Source organism: Lissotriton vulgaris, chromosome 1_1 (assembly GCF_964263255.1).
Source record: "Lissotriton vulgaris chromosome 1_1, aLisVul1.2, whole genome shotgun sequence".
In the NCBI taxonomy this organism is placed as follows: Eukaryota; Metazoa; Chordata; class Amphibia; order Caudata; family Salamandridae; genus Lissotriton; species Lissotriton vulgaris.
Genome location: NC_141685.1, coordinates 809,169,117 through 809,188,490, shown reverse-complemented (window position 1 = coordinate 809,188,490; position 19,374 = coordinate 809,169,117). Strand labels below are relative to the sequence as shown.

The window sequence follows — 19,374 nt, the reverse complement described above, 5'->3', positions numbered from 1 at the left end:
AACGTTTGTCATTTGCAATGCCAATAGCTCTAACTTTTGCAAAGGCGAACCCGTTGCATTGTAAATGCTTGTTTTCCATTTAAAGCACTGGTCAAGCCAATGGTCCTGACTTGTTGTCAGCATGATGTTACTTGTTGTAGCATAAGTGGATGCAATGAGAAAAACGGAAAAATACAAGTCGGGCGGCACACTATGATAAGCGCGGATTTTTAGCTTATGTGTTTTTAAGCCACGCCCTTAATTGCATTGGCCACGCCCCTTTCAGGGAACCTCCAGTTTTTTCATCCCACTTAATGCCCTGGGTAGGAGGATAAAACACATGTCAATCAATCAATCAATCAGTGACACTTATAAAGCGCGCTACATACCCGTAGGGTCTCAAGGCGCTGGGGGGGGGGGGAGGGTGCCGCTACTGCTCGAACAGCCAGGTCTTCAGCTTCTTCCTGAAGGAGAGGTGGTCTTGGGTCAGGCGCAGGTCGGTCGGGAGGGAGTTCCAGGTCTTGGCGGCCAGGTAGGAGAAGGACCTTCCTCCTGTAGTCGCTCTTCGGATGCGGGGGACGGCGGCGAGGGCGTGGTTGGCTGATCGGAGGTGGCGTTTGGGAGCGTAGAAGTTGACTCGGCTGTTGAGGTAGCTCGGGCCTTGGTCGTGTAGGGCTTTGTGTGCGTGGGTGAGGAGGCGGAAGGTGATTCTTTTGTTGACGGGGAGCCAGTGAAGGTCTCTCAGATGTCCGGAGATGTGGCTGGTTCGTGGGATGTCGAGGATGAGTCTGGCTGAGGCGTTCTGGATCCGCTGGAGTCTCTTCTGGAGCTTGGCGGTGTTACCGGCGTAGAGGGCGTTGCCGTAGTCCAGTCGGCTGGTGACGAGGGCCTGGGTGACGGTCTTCCTGGTCTCGGTGGGGATCCACCAGAAGATCTTCCGTAGCATGCGTAGGATGTTGAAGCACGCCGAGGAGACGTTGTTGACTTGCCTGGTCATGGAGAGGGAGGAGTCCAGGATGAAGCCCAGGTTGCGTGCATGGTTTGTCGGTTTGGGTGCGGTGTCAAACAACACGCAGAAAATAGCAGAAAGCCATTTAAATACTCACGTTGCAAGTAGTGTGCTATCTTGGAGGCTGGGAGGGCAAGTCTTGTGAAGGTGCTGAAGGATACTAGCTGGAGCAGCTCTGATGTGGAGACAGGTTCCTGACTTGCTGGTGCCGCTAGGGGTGGGGAAGGGGCATACATGTTGGTTACACTCCAAGCCCCTTTCGCTTTTGGCTGCTGCTTGATAATGCTGCAGTCCAGAGCAGGGTCACACTGGTGGCTAGACTTTGTAGAAAGAGAAGGGAAATCCAGAGAGAAAATGTCTCTTTATAATGGATTTCCCTTCGTGCTACAACGCTCTCTTGAAGTGACTACAGGGCATACATTCTCCAGTAGTGCAAAGTGAGCGTGCGCGCATCCATTTTACACCAGCGCGTATGTTGAACCCAGGCACTAAACAAAAATAAACGCGACATGTCTCTGCTTCACCCGGGCATTACACAAAAACCGGGACATTTTTTTTATTTTGCGAAAAGTGTTGGGACACCTCTCCAAAAACCAGGACCGTCCGGAGAAATCCGGGACGTCTGGTCACCCTACCAAGAGGAATCTATGTGTGGAGGCCAGATAACCTTTCACATAAACGTGCGCACGTTTATGTGAAAGGTTTTCTGGCCTCCACACATAGATTCCTTATATTCAAGACACGACAAGGCATCGTGTGACAAACGTCGACGCCACCTACTTGAAATTTAGAACAACTGTTTAAACTATTGTTGAAATGGGTGCATAGGGATTCAAAACTTTTTTCACCCTACCAAGAGGGTCATGACTTCCTCCTGGAGCAAAGCCAGGTGATCCCTTCTCTTTTGCAAAAGGCTTATTACCCCCATCTTGGCAGTTTGTAATGTTTAAATGTTTTGCAAATCGGATATAATACTGAATCGGTAATTGGAAGGGACTTCTACAAGAGGTCCCTTCTAATACCGATTTGATATGGGGTGGCAATCCCATTTTAGGCGTCAGAGAACTCTTACTGGCTCCTTAAAACTGGATTAGTACATACAAGCATTTCAACTGTTGCAAACACAGAACCACAGTGTTTGCAACTATTAAATTGCTTAGTACATCTGGCGCCCAGATGGGTGCAGATCTTACACACAGCATCCCAGCCTTACAGCCATTGGGCAAGAGCCTAATGCAGCTTGGTGCCACTCACTGGCTGTGCACACTCACCGGAGCACAGGCCCACTTACTGGAATCAGTTTCAAACCTGGCAGGCCAGTCATCCTCTTGAGGGTATGTTCGCAAGAGACATCACTGCAGTCTCTTTCGGTGAGTGTCTCACTCTCACAGCTTGTAGTAGTCTCCCTCACTGGGCCAGAGCTTCACACTTTGGGGAACAGTCTGTCTTTTCACAGCGAATCTCACACCTAGGAAAACATTCTCCCCTCTAGCTCGCATTACCAGTCCATTAAATACAATGCAGACTCACAGCTGAAAATGATTCATTTGCAGTAAAAGCGTTAACCTTAGGTCCAAGTCGATCCCAACCTCCAGTCTCTCCCTCGGACCTCGCCCCCTTCTCCACCCCTGACCGTTTTCCAGGTCCATGAATGTCTAGCTGCTCCAGCCCTGGTTTGTGATTGCATTCTGGGACTTGTAGTTTTGTTTATCCCATTACAGAACCAGGGCTATGAACTCCACAATGGAAAGGAAGACTCTGGAGCAGAGCAGCTAGGCACACATGAATCTGGGACACTTTGCAGTTATGCCCCCAACTCCCCATTGGAGGACAGTCGATTCCCAGAAATAATTCCTATGTGGATTGGGTGGTCCTACATATCTTACTGACACCGCCCCCACCTACTCCAGAGGGCACCTCACCTTGTGCTGCCCCCAAATGTTCCTTCTGGGGGGCTCTCAGGTTTCGTGCGGGGATAGTTTCGCCAGTCAGGTGAGGAGAAAGCAGGCTCGGGGTCCGACGGTCAACAGCTCGATGGCTCCTCTGGCTGTGACCGTCGGTGGGGCCCGAGGTGGAAGCGAAGGGGTGGGGAGGGGAGGCCGGAGGGCGACGCTCGGCCGTGCAGAGGTTAGGCAAAGAAAGCGTGCAATGTTTACCCACTGCGCAGTGTAAAGTTCAACTTTGGGGCGGATGGATGGGTGGTCTGTGGATGTTCGAGCAAAACCGCCCTACCTCATCCACTCTTTAATGACCCCCACGACACAGAATCCCACCAACCCCCACAGATGGCACGGCGTCATTCTGGGGCAGGTTTATGGCAAAAAGGTGGCACGAATAGGAGCGGCGGTGGTGGAAATCCCGTCGTTTTACGAGACAGAAGAGAAACAATAGGCAGAATGCAAAATAGGATACAAAATATCAGTGCAACGTGGTTTTTTTCTCAAACAAACGATGCCATAGTGTTGCTTGTAAACAAAAGCAAAGAAATGTGTTTGCTGATATCACCAAAAATACAACAGTGTGCTTTCACAAAGTCCCCCAGTGTACGCTATGACCTCTCTCTGTCCTCTAAATGCGTTCTATGACCTCTTTATGTCATGGCGTTTCGTGAAACTCCAACAATGCCAAATTGTATTTTTTTTCCCCACAGGAGACACCACTGTGTATTATTGTGCCTCAACAAAGTACACACGGCCGGTAAAGCCACTCCACATGACAACAGGAAGCCAACATGACCTACTAGCTCACACGGCACACCATCATGAACTGTAAGCTCACAAAAGGACACGCACCACGGGTTTCTGTGACACCACACTGCATTAGAAAGTTCCATGGCACCTCACAATGTATGACAAGCCGTTTTGTGATACGACACAATCCCCACATGTTTCTGCGACGTCATAAGGTGCACTGCAGCGTCATGAAGTAAGTCCCAATCTAATTCCACAGCATTCAAAGTAAGTTGTGTTTGTTAGACACTGCTTGATGCCGGAGAGAGAGGGATGGTGTAGGGGGGAGCGCCTCACAGATGCCTCTCCAGAAAGTAACAAAATACCATTTAGCTCCCATAAATGCACAGTCATATGATGATGCCATGAAGCACTTCCGTGACCAAACTGAGATCCTCAGGGCTAACTTATCTTTTTCTACATAATCAAAGCTTACACAATTTCCCAACAGGACTCGGGCACTCATTTACAGGGTTTTGGTAGGGCAGCACCGCAAGTCACCTGTTGCCCTGCCCAACGCCAAAGTGAAAGGGCAGGAACGCACCGTATTTATGCAATATGGGGCATTCCTGTACTTTCTCCCTGCGCTGGCGCCATTTCGTCAGCCTAGCGCCAATGAAGATGGTGCAAGGGTGTCTCCGTAGCAAGCAGGATTGTTTTGGTGCAGGAACGGGCAGCTTCCTGCACAGAAACAATCCTAAGAGACGTTTTCCTCTATCTATGTGTGCTGCAGAATGCAGCTCACATAGAGAGAAAAATGAGGAGAAATAAAGATATTTCCCCTCATTACGCCTCACCTCGGGAGGCGTAAGGATTTAGGGCTTCCCCAAGTTTACATGGTTTTGTAAATCTGGAGTAGCGTCAGAATCCATGGCTGCATCCATAGAACGCCTGCCGAGCACAGAGTAAGGTGACACAGGATGGCTTTGTTGGCTTCATAAAACTGATTCAGAGCCCAGGTCACACATGTGCCACTTTACGTGGTGCAAAAGTGGCACATGGCTCTCATAAACAAGCCCCTTTGTGAATTTGCTACCATGTAAGAGGCTGAGATATATTTTCAAATCGCATAGGCCTTCATTTATGGATTTTGACACAGGGCAGCACAGCAAGTTACCTTACTGCACTGCTCTACGCCAAAGTGAAAGGGCATGAATGCACCGTATTTATGCACTGCGTTGTATTTCTGTCCTTTCTCTCTGCACTGGCGACGTTTCAGCAGCCTAGCGCGGATCTATGACGGTACAACGCGTTATTTTACAACGCAGACCGTTACATCGCAATTTTTACAACGCAGGATCCATTACAATGCATGCCTTTACAACGCATGTCATTACATAGCAGATACTATTACAACGCATGCCATTACAACGTAAGTATAGGTAAGTACATCTTTTTTAAAATAATGTAATTTAGTTAATTTAATTAATTTAATTTAAATTTAATTTTAATTTAAAAAAAGTAATTAATTTAATTAAATTTAATTATTGTAATTTAAGTAATATTAAAATTGTAATTAATTTAATTTATTTAATTTAACTAATGTAATTTAATTAATTTATAAATTGTAAATAATATAATTTAATTTATTATAATACATTTAATTTAAACAATTTAAAAATAATAATTAATATAATTTAATTTAATTTAATTCATGTAATTTAATTAATTTATAAATTGTAAATAATATAATTTAATTTTATTAATTTAATTAATTTTAAAAATGTAATTAATTTAATTTAAGTAATGTAATTTAATTAATTTATTAATTGTAAATAATATAATTAATTTAATTTAATTTTATTAATTTAATTAATTTAATTTATTTAAAGTCGTGTTTTTAAAAAAAGTGAACACTATAAATACCCCTGTACCCCAAAAACCAAACCCAGCCCTAAAACCTAAAAATACACCTGTACCCCAAAAACCAAACCCAGCCCTAAAACCTAAAAATATCCCTGTACCCCAAAAACCAAACCCAGCCCTAAAACCTAAAAATACCCCTGTACCCCAAAAACCAAACCCAGCCCTAAAACCTAAAAATACCCCTGTACCCCCAAAACCAAACCCAGCCCTTAAACCTAAAAATACCCATGTACCCCAAAAACCAAACCCAGCCCTAAAACCTAAAAATACCCCTGTACCCCAAAAACCAAACCCAGCCCTAAAACCTAAAAATACCCCTGTACCCCAAAAACCAAACCCAGCCCTAAAACCTAAAAATACCCCTGTACCCCAAAAACCAAACCCAGTCCTAAAACCTAAAAATACCCATGTACCCCAAAAACCAAACCCAGCCGTAAAACCTAAAAATACCCCTGTACCCCAAAAACCAAACCCAGCCCTAAAACCTAAAAATACCCCTATACCCCAAAAACCAAACCTAGCCCTAAAACCTAAAAATACCCCTGTACCCCAAAAACCAAACCCAGCCCTAAAACACTAAAAATACCAAACACCCCAAAACATACACTCCTATACTCATACTTATTTTTTTTAAATTACTTAAATTAATATATTTAATTTATTTTACAAAAATACATAAATTAATATATTTATTTATTTTCAATATTAATCAAATTAATTAAATAATGTAAAATAAAATATAAAATAAAATTATATACTTACCTATACTTACGTTGTAATGGCATGCGTTGTAATAGCATCTGCTATGTAATGACATGCGTTGTAAAGGCATGCATTGTAATGGATCCTGCGTTGTAAAAGTTGCGATGTAATGGTAGTGCGTTGTAAAAGTTGCGTTGTAACGGGTGTTTCCCGCCTAGCGCCAATGTAGGCACCTTTGCACCATGGTGCAAGGGTGCCTCAGTTGCATGCAGGTTTGTTTTTGTGCAAGAAGGGGCACCTTCCTGCACAGAAAGAATTCTAAGAGGCGTGCTGCAGAATGCAGCACACATAGAAAGAGGAAAAAAGAGGTAAAATAAAGATATTTCACCTCGTTACGCCTCACATCAAGTGCAATAAGGATTCGGCACATCACCAATTTTATATGATTTTGTAAATCTGGGCCAGAATCAAAACCCAAGGGTGTAGGTGAAAACACCCACGCAACGCCCATGGAACATCTCCTGAGAGCAGAGTAAGGCGTTACAGCGATTTGCTCTGCGTCACCTTACTCAAGATTAATGAGGCCACTTAAAGCCACGCAGGGTGGCTTTGTGCGGCTTCATAAATTTGTTTCAGGGCTCTGTGTCATGCATGTACCACTTTACATGGTGCAAAAGTGTCATAAGACTCTTATAAATAATTCCCTTAAAAGGACAATCCTATTCCTGAAGTCTGCAATGCCAATGCAATCAAACAGCCAACCATTTGTCAGCCTTTTCATCACTAAATTTGTCTGTTTCTTGCTTCTGTCTGGAGAACTCCCTCAGTTCACTACTTAAGAAGCCTAAGGACCAGATGTGCCCACCAGTGTCAACCTATATGTGGCCACCCCTGCTTGGTTAAAGTCAGAGCACAAGTCCTAAAAAAAGAAGTGGGGGGACTAACCAAGTTAGGCGGAATGCAAGTAACATCATGGCACTTGACATCACAGGAAGTGGCTTCACAACCCATGACTTCACATGAAGTGACATCGCAAGAAGTTGCAGCAGGTCTTAACACCTCACACATATGTTTAGCAGGTCTACCATGAGTACAACTGAGTGCATTACGAGATTTAACAAATGAGAGTTTGCGTTCGGGTTGTGCCAAAAAAGTGGCACAGCCCAGACGCAAAATCTAGGCCTCAATTCATACATTTGTTTTTAAAACTCTGCCACAAAGAAATTGGCAACGAGGAGATATTTGGTAGTATAGCTGTTTTGCTTAATTGGTTAGAGAGTCTGCATTTTTAAATATCTTATGGGGTTAAGGTACCTGCTGCAGAGGTCTTTGTATGTTCAGTAAATCTCAGGGAACAATAATAATGGGAAGATAACTCTGGAGGTTAACACATTTGCTGGAGAGATTTGTGTTTTGTCTAGTGACAGTTTTTTAATCAAAGTAGCATAGAGGGTTAATGTACTTCCTGAAAAGCACATCGTCTAACATGCAGATGACAGATTTTTTTTTTTTATGTAGCTAAGTAAGTGGGTCACTGCTTTTAACACAGAGATTCTTTTGCAACTTGCAGTTCATAAATTGTAATCCTTGTAATATAGTACCTAGAGATATGAAGGACAAGTACAAGTTACACTTGTAACCCTCACCTCCTTTTGTAACACATCATGTAGATTGATTTACCCACTTCTATGATTTATTGTCAATGTATAATGTGTACATGTGATGTAAAGTGCTCTGACACCCTGCTTTGGGATGAGAAGTGAAATAAAACGAAATAGTGATATTTAAATTGTTATGTGTGTCAATACTGGAACAGACCAAAGCATCTGACATTCTTACAGTGCATAGATGTTTCTTATTTACAGGGGCTGAACAAAGTCAAAACCATGCCTCTTTTAAGTAGCTGTGAGGTAATAAAGCAATGATAAGCTGTGTGCCTTTGTTTCCCATCCATTGCATTTGCATCTAAGTGTGACGATCCTGATACCTCCCAGCCAGGACACTCCAGCAAAAGGAGACTTGATGGTCCCTTAACTTTGGCCTTTGTTTTGGGCCCAGACCCCTTGCCGTCTGCCCGTTGCTCAATGGAAAGAAAAGCTTACAATGTGCAGGCACCTCTGAACATGTCCCAGTGTGGAAAAAGACACCAGAACCAGTTCAGCATTTTTCAGTAAGGTCCAACTTCTTGGCAGGGTGGATGGCATCTACCCTGTGAAAATAATGGGTGGGTGTCTCTATCCGCCGGTACCTCAGACTTGTGCCCTGGTACTTGGTAATGCCGGGTACCCAGCTTTCAATGCATCTGGATCATCAGAATGAACTCCTGATTCAGTTTCAGTCTGGGTTCTGACCTCACCATGGGACTGAGACCTCTGCCACAGACCTCCATGACAATCTTTGTATCGCCTCCGGATGAGGGACAGGCATTCGTTCTTCAACCTTGCAGAAGCATTTGACACAGACATTGAAGACGTTCAAATGGACCGCCTTGCAACCAACTGCTGTATCCATAATCGTGGCACTCTGAAGTATGCAACAAAATGATGGATGGAAGGTTTGAATTAATCCCAGCCACTGGTAATTACTTACAGCCCTCATTTGGTATTTTGCACACCATGCAACATCAGCTGGGACCCAGCCATATTGAAACTAGCCTTGACCAAAACATCAGCTGGGACCCAGTCATATTGAAACTAGCCTTGACCCTGCTCCAGTAGAAGCAGTCCAGTCTGAACTGCTAGACCAGGTTCTCCCTGAAACAGAATACAGGGAACCCAAGGTCGTTGTTGCCCTTATTGGGGCTCATCAGTCTGGTATAGCTTGGTTCCAGTGGCACAGTGTGCACTGGACCCACATCTGGGCACACCCGTCCCACTTAGGGTGTTGCACTAAAGTATACAAAAAAAGGCGATGGATGGAAGGCTTGAGTTAATCTCAGCCACTGGTAATTACTAAGTGCCACATCCTAATCCATCGTTATATTGCACAAAATGCCACCTCAGTTTGGACCCAGCCATATGCAAATCAGTCTTGACCCTGCTTCAGTAGGAACAGTTCAGCCCGAACTTCCAGGCCAGGTCCTCCCTGAACCGGAACCCAAGTAACCCACTGGTTCCGTCCCTTTTATGGTTCATCTGTCGGGTATAAATTGGTTCCAGAGGCACAGTGTAATGGTACTGCTGCAAATTGGGACCAGATGTACAAAATTAGGGATTGCAATTTCCTAAAGCACAAAATAAATATGAATAATATAGTGATTCCTAATGGGTTAGTAAACTGACCTACCTCATGAATTTTAATGAGGTACATCGTAATTTGCAATCCATTAGGAATTGCAGACTCAACAGGGATGGTGGGCTGCAGAGGTCAGCAGACCCCCATGTTTGTGATTATTTTTTAATAAAGCAAACTTTTTTTATCTTTTAAATGTAGCCCTTTTTCCTAAAAGGAAGCCTGGGTGCGTTTAAAAAGAAAAAAGTAAACTTTGAAGTTTCATTTTTAAGAGTAGGTAGTGGTCCATGAAAAACACTGCCTAATCTTAAAAAATATTTATTTCCATTCTCAAACCCCTTCCCATTTGTGAATAGGTTACCACCTACTTCAAGTATTTGGTAAAGGATAAATGTTTTGCAACCAGAATTCAGTAGCAAAACATTAATACATCCCATTCTGATTTAGTATTTGGAAGGGATGCCTAAAACACGCCCCCAAATACCGAATCACAAACTGAGATTTGGTAATGTGTTAGCCTTGCAATTTGTGCTTTGAATATATGCAAAAGCCTTTTTGTGGTCGGAGACGGCCTGATCAGGGTGTTCCTGACTCCAAAAATCCTTTGAACATATAGCCCTTGGTATTTGGATGGGACACCCTAAACAAGCCCCTTCCAAATACCAAATCACAAATACAAATTGTGATTCTGTAACAAGTTACAGGATTGCAATTCGCATTTTGTACATAAAAGAAGCTTTTTTCCGGTAGCAAACAGCACGATTTTGCAAATTGGGCCATTTGTGACGTCAAAAAAGCTTTGTACATCTGGCCATTAGTCTGGTGGGGGAGTACATCCTTTCTGGGTTTTCTGACAGGTCAGTGGTAGAGATAGAGATAAAGGGTACTGTTGTATTAGTTGGAACAGGAGACCTGGTTGCAGTATTAGATGTTCCTCAATAGAAGCGATCGCACAGGCAGTCGTTGAGGTCACGACTGGGCTCAAGCACACCATATCCCATTTATTTATCACTGTGGCCACACATTTCATCAGGCTACATGTCATCACACCCACACAAGTGCAGAGGGGCACATTACATCCCGCCCCATCCCAGATTAATGCAATGGATTGGTCACTGAATGTTCCTTATAGTGGCGTAGCAAGGCCAGGTGGTACGCGGTGCGGAACATTTCTTGTCACCCCCGGCTTGACAAAATGGCAAAAATATGTGTTTAAAACATATATTTTTGCCATTTTGTCAAGCTGTGGGTGACAAGTGTCATCACTGAGTGGGGTGAAAAAATGGCTAAAATTGGTTTAAAACACATATTTTTTCACCCCCCTCAGTGATGACACCTAGGATGGCCCGCACCCCCCATTCCTTCGCCCTTGGTTCCTTGCCCTCTTGTTCATACTACATCAGGTAGACCCTGAGTCTCCAAGATGGTTGCAGGTTACCTCTCAATTTGTACCTTTATTCCTCTCAGTGTACATTTTGCATTAGTTATCTGTGTGGAGGGTTCTCGAGTGCAGGATAGATCTGCTGAGGAATGTTTGGGGACGGCAATAGACCTCGCCCCTGCCTCAGGTTGATAGGGTCTTCCTACCTAAGCAGTTAGTTCTTAGTTCATATTTGAGTGGCTGTTTCCAGTTGGTCTTCTCCCGGGTAAGGCCCATTTAGGCAAATTAACATGGTCACATTTCAAGTGACCATATCCTGGCCTCTCTGAGTTGTCACCACGGTACTACTTACTACAGTGACCGAACTGGGACTACTCTCAAAGGGGGTCCTGAGCTTCCACCCAGGTGTCTATCTTGCATCAGAATTTAATTTCCAGGTTTGACTGAGTGGTGCATTGCTCTCTTTCTTTACCTGGCATAGGTGTTATTCTTGACTTGCCTAGATTGGCCAAGTTGTTGATCTGAGGGTTGTGGAGCTCAGCATGGTTCTACTGGGATGGGATGTTACCCGCAGAAACCCCAAAAGAAAGATTGCAGGTGTGCGCTGAATGCTGAAGTGTGGAGTGGTCCAATACATCTTCAGGAAGTTGTGGATTGTCTACTCGATGTTTTAGTTTTGCACCACTCCAATATGTGTGTATGAATCTACTTTTGTTTGGGACCATCGGGGTGAGGTTTTGTTTGGTGCATTATGTCCTCGATATTAGAGATAGAACTTGGACCCTGAACCTTAAAATGGTGGGCCACTGCCTTTCTATTTATTACCAAAGGGATCCCATATCCAGCGATTACTTTCTCGAGTTTTAGTTAGATATGGTCAAACACCATCGGCTCCACAATTTCAGGCACTGGGTAGCTAGAGCAGGTATCCATGATGACTGGTAATTGTTGCCTGTCAGGGAGATTTCAGAAGTCTGTGCAGAGATGAGTCCACGGAGCTGTGATTCCCGGGGACAGATGCTCGCTGCTGCCTGTGGCCTGGGATAGGTGAGAATTGTTGGCCAAGTTTTCCAAGCTGATGTTCAGGTCATCATACTACGCTTTTTCTCAAAGTCTCATTCCGTTTTCACTACAGTCCTTTGTGTACAAAAGCAGTCACTGTCGTTGTCTTTGAGTGATGCAGGGATCACTAGTCTGTTTCTTTGGAGCACTAGCCCCTCATTTTTTATTAGTTAATTCTCACTGACTCCAATGCAAGTTGAAGGCACTCACCCTGTGTTGTCGCATTAGCGAATTCCTCAAAATGGATGATACAAACCAGTACTCTTGCAGCCGCAACACCCACTTCTCAATTCTGGGTGGCCGAACAAAATATGATCTGGCAAAATGGTGCACAAAGGGTTTGGGGTCTGTAACCATGTGGAAGCTTTGATTGTTCTAGTATGGATGAAAGTGGGTGCAGCCACACTTAATTACTAAAGCATCCCTTTAAATTTGCGAGTACCTGGTTTCCGCATCTGCCAGAACCCTGCTTGCAAAATCTATCAGTACCCATTCATCTTTCTGTAGGAATTGTGACAGTATGGCCTCTAGGCTCATTGGGCTGGTGACAATGACGAGTTCCATTTTTAGATTGGGGTTGAAATACTTCATGACTGTAACTTGAATCATGGCCTTTTTCACTTGATGGAATGCTTATCGGTGGGTGTCTCTCCACACCATGGTCATCGGGCTTTAGTAAGTTGTCTTAAAGTTTCTGTTAGCAAAGCTAACTTGAGAATGAATCAACCACAGTCATTTGCCAACATAAGGAAGCTATAGAGCTCTGTTGCATTTTGTGGGTGGGGGGTTGTGCTTTTTGGATATCTTTCCCTTTTTGTGGGTCTACCTTCAACCCACGACGTGAGAACACATAGGCGTAGAATTTGATGTTGTCAGTAATGACTGCACATTTGTAGAAGTGAAGTGTTAGACCCCAGTCTAAGATTCATTGTAGACTGGCTTACACTTGTTGGGTGTGTTCTTTGTGTTTTCATGTGGTCGACAATGTAATTGATGATATTTTGGACACCATCGAGCCGCAATAGAGCCTCTACAAGACTGTCACATAGGTACATGGGGGCAGATTAAGAAGCCCCTTGAGACACTTTTGCGCCGCCGTTGCTTCACTTTTTGTGACGCAGTGGCAGCATAAACAATGCACCACGTTGTGGCCCATTTATAACATGACGCATCTAGGGAGATGCGTCACCTTGTAAAGCCCTGCACTACATTATACCTGAGTCAGGTATAATGTATGCAGGGGGGCGTTCCCACGCGGGAATGCGTCTTACAAGTAATGCAGTGAAATCTATAAGATTTCACGGTGCCACTTCTAGGACGCCACTGCGTCAAAACCCTACACCTGCTTGGAGCAGGTGTAACGAGTGATGCAGTGTATTAAGAATAGGTCTCCGCACGCATTGCTGGAGTTGCGTTGCGCTTGCAACATAACTCCAGCAATGCATGACTTTTGCGCCGACAGATGTGTCAAAATTTCTAACGCAGCTGCCAATCCTTGCGCCATGGGGCAAGGGTTTTTCACCCAGGTGCAGGGAAACTGACACATCTATAGAGATGCGTCAATTTCTTGTACATAAGCCCTTTAAGCTTTAACCCACAATGACCTAAAAGGAGGACCATCTCAAAGGATGGATGTGTTGGTTATTCTTGAAAAGAGGATTTCAGCACTATTAGAAGAGTGGTTAAGAGACTTTGCGAAGTCCTGCCAAGTTTGTGTTACTCCATCAATAATCGGAGGTCTTTTGGGGGAATTATTGTTTTGGCTTGCCTCATTGTCCAATTTTTGCCATTCTGAGCTGGGCTCTATGCAGTAACCTGTCCCTTTGATATGTTACCTTGGCTCCCTCTTTACCGCCTTCTTTGCTTTAATACCTCAGATTGGTAAGGTGTCAGTCTCCTGATGGTTTTATACTAGAAGTATTCAGATAAATCCTCCCTTTAACCTCAATGCAAAAGCAAACAAGCATTGGTAAAGGCAATCGAGCTAGCATTGGGTGCCAGCATTTTGGGTTTGTCAGTGCTTGTTTAGTTTTGTCATGGTTTTTCCAAACTTCATTGTTGAAGATGCTGCCTGTCTTAATCAATCTAAAGCATTTCTCCTTCCTTGCGCCTACTTCAAAAGGGTGCAGTTTTCTAAACCCTCTCTAATTTATTTAGTAAATAGGGGTCAGAAATCTTGGGTGGTTGCATGGGAAAGCCCATGGCACAACGCATTGTACGCCCCCTTGTTACTAAGTAGTGCAAAGCAGTGAATTTCGTGTTAAGTTCACATTATTTCCAGCGCAAATCAAATTAAGCAATGGGGAGTAAATCAGAATAAAAGATTTTGCGCCGATTTGCGTCACAAAACATGGCATAAAGTCTTAGTAAATCTCCCCATGTGTTATAAAATCATGCGCCTTCTGACTTTTTAACATTCTAATAGTGGGTATCCAGTATTTGACATGTATATACATTAACTTTTAGTGTTATTTCTGTTGTAAAACGTGGTCAAAATCCAAATATCAGCACATGATATTTAGATGACAAAATTGACATTTTGGGTAACATACAGGCCTCAAAAATTATAAATAACAACTGCTGTCCTAAAAAATGTTTTTTTTACTCTCACATCTGGTATTTAATTCGTTCATGGATGGTGAACAAGAAACCCCTGCATTCCAGTAAACTCCATTGGGCTTTTGTCAGGGATTTTGTAAACACATGGAGCCGGATGGTTGATAAATATTTTTTTTAAAAGGGGTATGTTTTGAAATGCAGCCTGCTTTAAGGATGCTTAGGCTTGGGGGTCACTGGAGAGAATGGGAGAATACCTCACATTGATCACTGGCCCGTTCGTGGGGTCTGAGCAGAAGTATCTCTTTCGGAAACCAAGATGGGCCTCTGCAAAGCCTATGCTGGTTGGCTACTACTGCAAAGGTTGCCCTGTCAAGTGCCAAGGAAGAAAGTGCTTCAAGCGAGTGTGGGCAATAGATGCTTAAGGTACATTGTGATTTGCATTCCAGGCGACACCTGTAAACTGGATCAGATCAGAAACCTTCCTTCAACCTGTCAGATAGTAAGAGTTTCACCCAATTAAACTGTAAACAAGCTCTGTGAAAGGAGGCAACCCCGGTGCTTTCAGTCCAGACTGGCTTCGTGTCTTTTAAGCATTCATTTTAAGCGTCCTCGTATTCCTCTATTTCTGTATTTTTCTCTCTCTTCCTTGCTGGTGGTGCTCAAAATCAGAAGCATGAATTCAGCAGATGCGTCCTCTAAGACCCTTGCACCGACTTACTGAAATGCTCTTCCTCACTTTGTTTCTTCTGACTAAGACTACATTCATAAACAAATTAAAACATGAATACTGCATTTATTTGTGTAATGCTGGAATTTTGACTATTATAGTCAAAACATTTTGCAAGCCCCAGGAAAACCTTTGGGTATCGATCGCATTTTACAAATGTACAAACTCAAACTGTTTTAGAAGGTAAAGCTGGGAGGGGAAGGCCTTGAACCTTCTGGGTTGGAATGAAAAATGATAATCCAAGAGCAAAGCAAAAGGGACCATTGGGGGAGTGAGTCTAGGTGAGGATAGATTGTTTAGCCAGGATTGTATGTATGTATGTATGTATGTATGTATAAAATGTATAAAGTGCAGGAATCACCCCCGAAGGGGCATCTCCGCGCTATCATTGCAGGAAAGTCAGATGACTATGCGCAGATGAAAGTTACACACTGAATAGTGCCTATCTAGAGATTAACTCTAGGGAAAGAATCATCAGTGAAGAGAAGGAGAAACTCTGCCTTATTTGGGTTTAATTTGAGCAGCTCTCCTGTTCCATGGTGCTTTCGGGTGTGGTTTTAGATAAACTTTGTCTGAAGATTGATGAGTAGAGATGCAGTCTGCTGGTACTGCTCAACATTAGGGATGGGCGTAACCCACGTAATTCAGTAATCATGCAAAAATTACCCCAAAATTACGTGAGAAGAGTAATACAGCATTTAGCACTACTTTCTTAGCGCAAAAATGCCCCCTCGCATCCACAATGGATGCAAAAATGCATTTTGCGCTAATAAATAGGGCTAAATGCAACAGAACATGAATGACGACTGTGAGCAGCCACGCACCCTCGCTAAAAGTGCAGTTTGGGTAACAGTTTTGTCCAATTTACACACGGCATGAAGCGCTACTTTTGTAGTGCAATATGCATCCTTGCATCTAAAATTAACTTGAGGATGCATTTCGCCCTAAGTAAAATCCTGTAAATGCAACAACATAAATAGCAGCACACTTAGGGCAATGTACGGAAGTATACAACAAAGTGATAGTTGGAATGATAGAATTAATCTCAGCCATTGATAATTATTCGGGGCACATCCCTGTCCACCAATATTTTGCACACCACGCCTCCTTATTTGGGACCCAGTCATATGCAAATCAGCTTTGACCTTTCTCAAATAGGAAGATCCAAGCCCGAACTGCCAAGCCAGGTCCTCCCTGACACGGAACACAAGCAACCCAAGGCCGGTTTAGCCCTGATTGGGACTCTTCAGTTGGGTATAGCTTGGTTACAGCGACACAGTGTGTACGTGACTCACGTCTGGGCGTACCCATCGCACTTAGGGCATCACACTGAATTTCAACAAAAAAAATGATGGTTGGAATGCTTCAGTTAATCTCAGCTTGGTTACAGTCTCTTGGCAGCATTGTTGTGCAGGGCTGATGGGGAAGCTTCATCACCACAGGAGAAAAGATTGATTTTGTGGTGCATTTGTAGCACACCAGCAGGGTGTGGAGGGCTGAAAGAGAACCATCAAAGACTCTTGTCTTCGGAGTGACAAAAGTGGAGCTCTCAGGATTTTATTCTTTGATTTATTTTTATAAGAAAACCTGATGGTTGCTGCAAAGTGCTTCAAACAAATATAAAGGAGGCAGGGAGATGCTTACACAGGTCTTTATTGTGGAGAAGGTATCTATGATCCAGTTGTTTGCAGACTTGACCAAATTTTTTAAATATTGAGTTTTGGATTGCGTGAAAGATTTGTTTTGCAACGGTTTTAAGGACTTGAGTGAACCTGTTAGTCTCTAGGAGTTCTCTTTGTGAAATTGCTAGGTTTGCTGGCCTTGAGGTCTTTCGAGTGCCAATGTACAGACTCTGGTGTTTTATGTTTTTGTGTAAAGGAGGCCACAGTATTGATAACCTGGAGAGTAAACGTCTACAAGCATATCTCAGTTTGCAGCAAGTGGTAGGTTTTTGATATGGCTGGTAGAGTAAGAACATTAGCATGTTTTTTAAGACTCTGGTTGGCTCAATGTGGTTGATTTCATTATTGAAGATTGGTGAAGAGGCAAGGGGCATGGCAAGATGCTCAGACCCTACCTACAGAATCCTGCTTTGACATCATTGGGGACTGGCATAATACCACTGCCAATGTTTGCTTTGTTGCCACTATGGTACGAAGTGTGCTGAGCAGCGAGGGTCTTCGGCTACATTAATATGGAGTTTTTCTCGTGAATTTTACTATGTTCAAGGAAAATGCCAATGGCCAGCAAGAGGACATACCGATTACCCGTAAATGCAGCAGGCAACTTTCTCACTAAGTGGGCTCTGAATTCGGTAGTCGCTTACAGCTGCTTGGGCCAGAAGCGGGACACATATTTGGGTGGTACAGACTGGAGATCACTTTGACAAAGGTTATAACTATTTCTGGCTTGAAAGAATGACTCTCTGGTCATCAAGACTGGGATGTCATCTTCTGGCTCCTTGATCTTGGGAGTGCATTTTGTGGTGGTGGGGCTATTGATTGAGGATTATCTCATTGTTGGGATTGGGGTCATGAGTGGCCATTTTTCTGGCTTTTCGGACAGTGATGGCAAGATTGGATGTTGAAGGGTGACCTTATTGGTGTCTTGTCTAGTGGGCTTGCGTCCTGTGACAGGTTAGTTGGGTGTTGGGAGGGAATCCTCCCAGCTGTTGGATTGGCGGTGGCTTTATCTGGTTGATGGTTATTTGAGGCAGGTGCTCCTTTGGCTGTTATGACTGGAGGGAATGTGAGGTTTCATCTATGGATCAGGAAGCAAAAAGGGGGCACATCTCTGACTGTTTCAATGGAAATGCCGCTGTGGTTATTTGTCAGCACCAAATTACTCGCTACAGGGCACGTTTTCTTGCTTTGCCAGCAGTCTGGGCTCTTGGAACGTGCCATAGGGTACACATTATCAGCCATACCATCCAATACATCCTCGCAGAACATATGCAAGAGGCTGAACCAGAACAGCATCTACCATGGAGAGGTGTGCAGAAACCACCAAAGGAGACCTGCTTCCGAGTATCTGCACCGAGGTTACTCTCTGTAGACTTAGAGATGGAGTAGACTTTAGCATCATGTAAACATGGGCAAAGCACAACTTGGTTACTGAATAACCAGCACCAAGGTTACTCACAGCCCTGTGTGTATCCAAGCTACCACTGAAGAAGAGCTTGTGAAATCGAGAGAGCATCACACAGACAAACAAAACAGCACAGGCAGGGACCGCAGCATATTCTGAAACACCCGGCTCTTCCAGTACACCTTACTCTCCTGAGAGGTCGGACTAGGACAGAAACTAGGCCTGGCACCAAAATAAAAGTGACCACCCCCCCCATTAGGGAATCAGATAGCTAAAAAAGTGGCTAATATTTGCAAATAGGGCAGTTTTGAACCTGTAAGGACACGTTGTGTAGCTGTTTTGCAAATTATACTTTTGTGCTCACTGCAGGCAATGTTTCTGGGTAATACCATGGAAAACAACAGTAGAAACTAATACAGCAGACTATAAAACAGGCTCACAAACAGCCAAAAATCAGCCCACACACTGACCTTTCACACCGGCCAGTCGGGCACTGACGGATTGCCTTATAGGCCAGTCTGACCCGCACTCCTGGTCTGTAGTGCCCATACCTAAAAAAAAACTGCAATCGACTTGACAGACAGAGGCGTTTTATGGCATGGGCAAATTGGGCTTTGGCCCAGGGCCCCAGCCTTTCAGGGGGCCACCTGATAGAGCCAGCTCTGTTCTGCAGGGAGTCTTGTCACCTTGAATAATTCTTAAACTGATTGTTCTAAATACTGTTTTCCTTTAATTTATTTTTAATGTGGGCGCTGTGTGCGAGTCTCTTACAAACATTTGGAAGAGAAATGTTGTGTTTATGTTTAATGCAACATTCGTAAAAAAGTTTCATTTAGATCAAAACAGGACCTAACATATGAGAAATAGGAGGGTGTCACAGAGATTATTGGGAGCAATTTCACACGTCACAATCCCTGATTATTAAATGTAAACACATTTAAAATTTGGATGAGTGTGCCTGTGCACTGTCAGTGACCTGGCCAAAGAGCGCATTAAAGAGCTGAAATTAGATAATAATTTCACAACTATTCCAAGAGGGCCC

At 43.8% G+C, this 19,374-nt stretch overlaps 1 protein-coding gene across 2 annotated transcripts in view; it reads right to left on the bottom strand.

Moving 5' to 3' along the window:
• Positions 1 to 3,050, bottom strand: part of SERPINC1 (serpin family C member 1) — a 57,650-nt gene extending 54,600 nt beyond the window's left edge. The window contains exon 1 of one of the 2 annotated variants that reach the window (XM_086956821.1): positions 2,911 to 3,050. The gene's annotated coding sequence lies outside the window, so the exon portion shown is untranslated. Of the gene's footprint in view, positions 1 to 1,085; positions 1,175 to 2,910 lie in introns of those variants that run through there. The other variant, XM_086956831.1, reaches the window with a different exon arrangement.
• Positions 3,051 to 19,374: the final 16,324 nt, after the last annotated feature.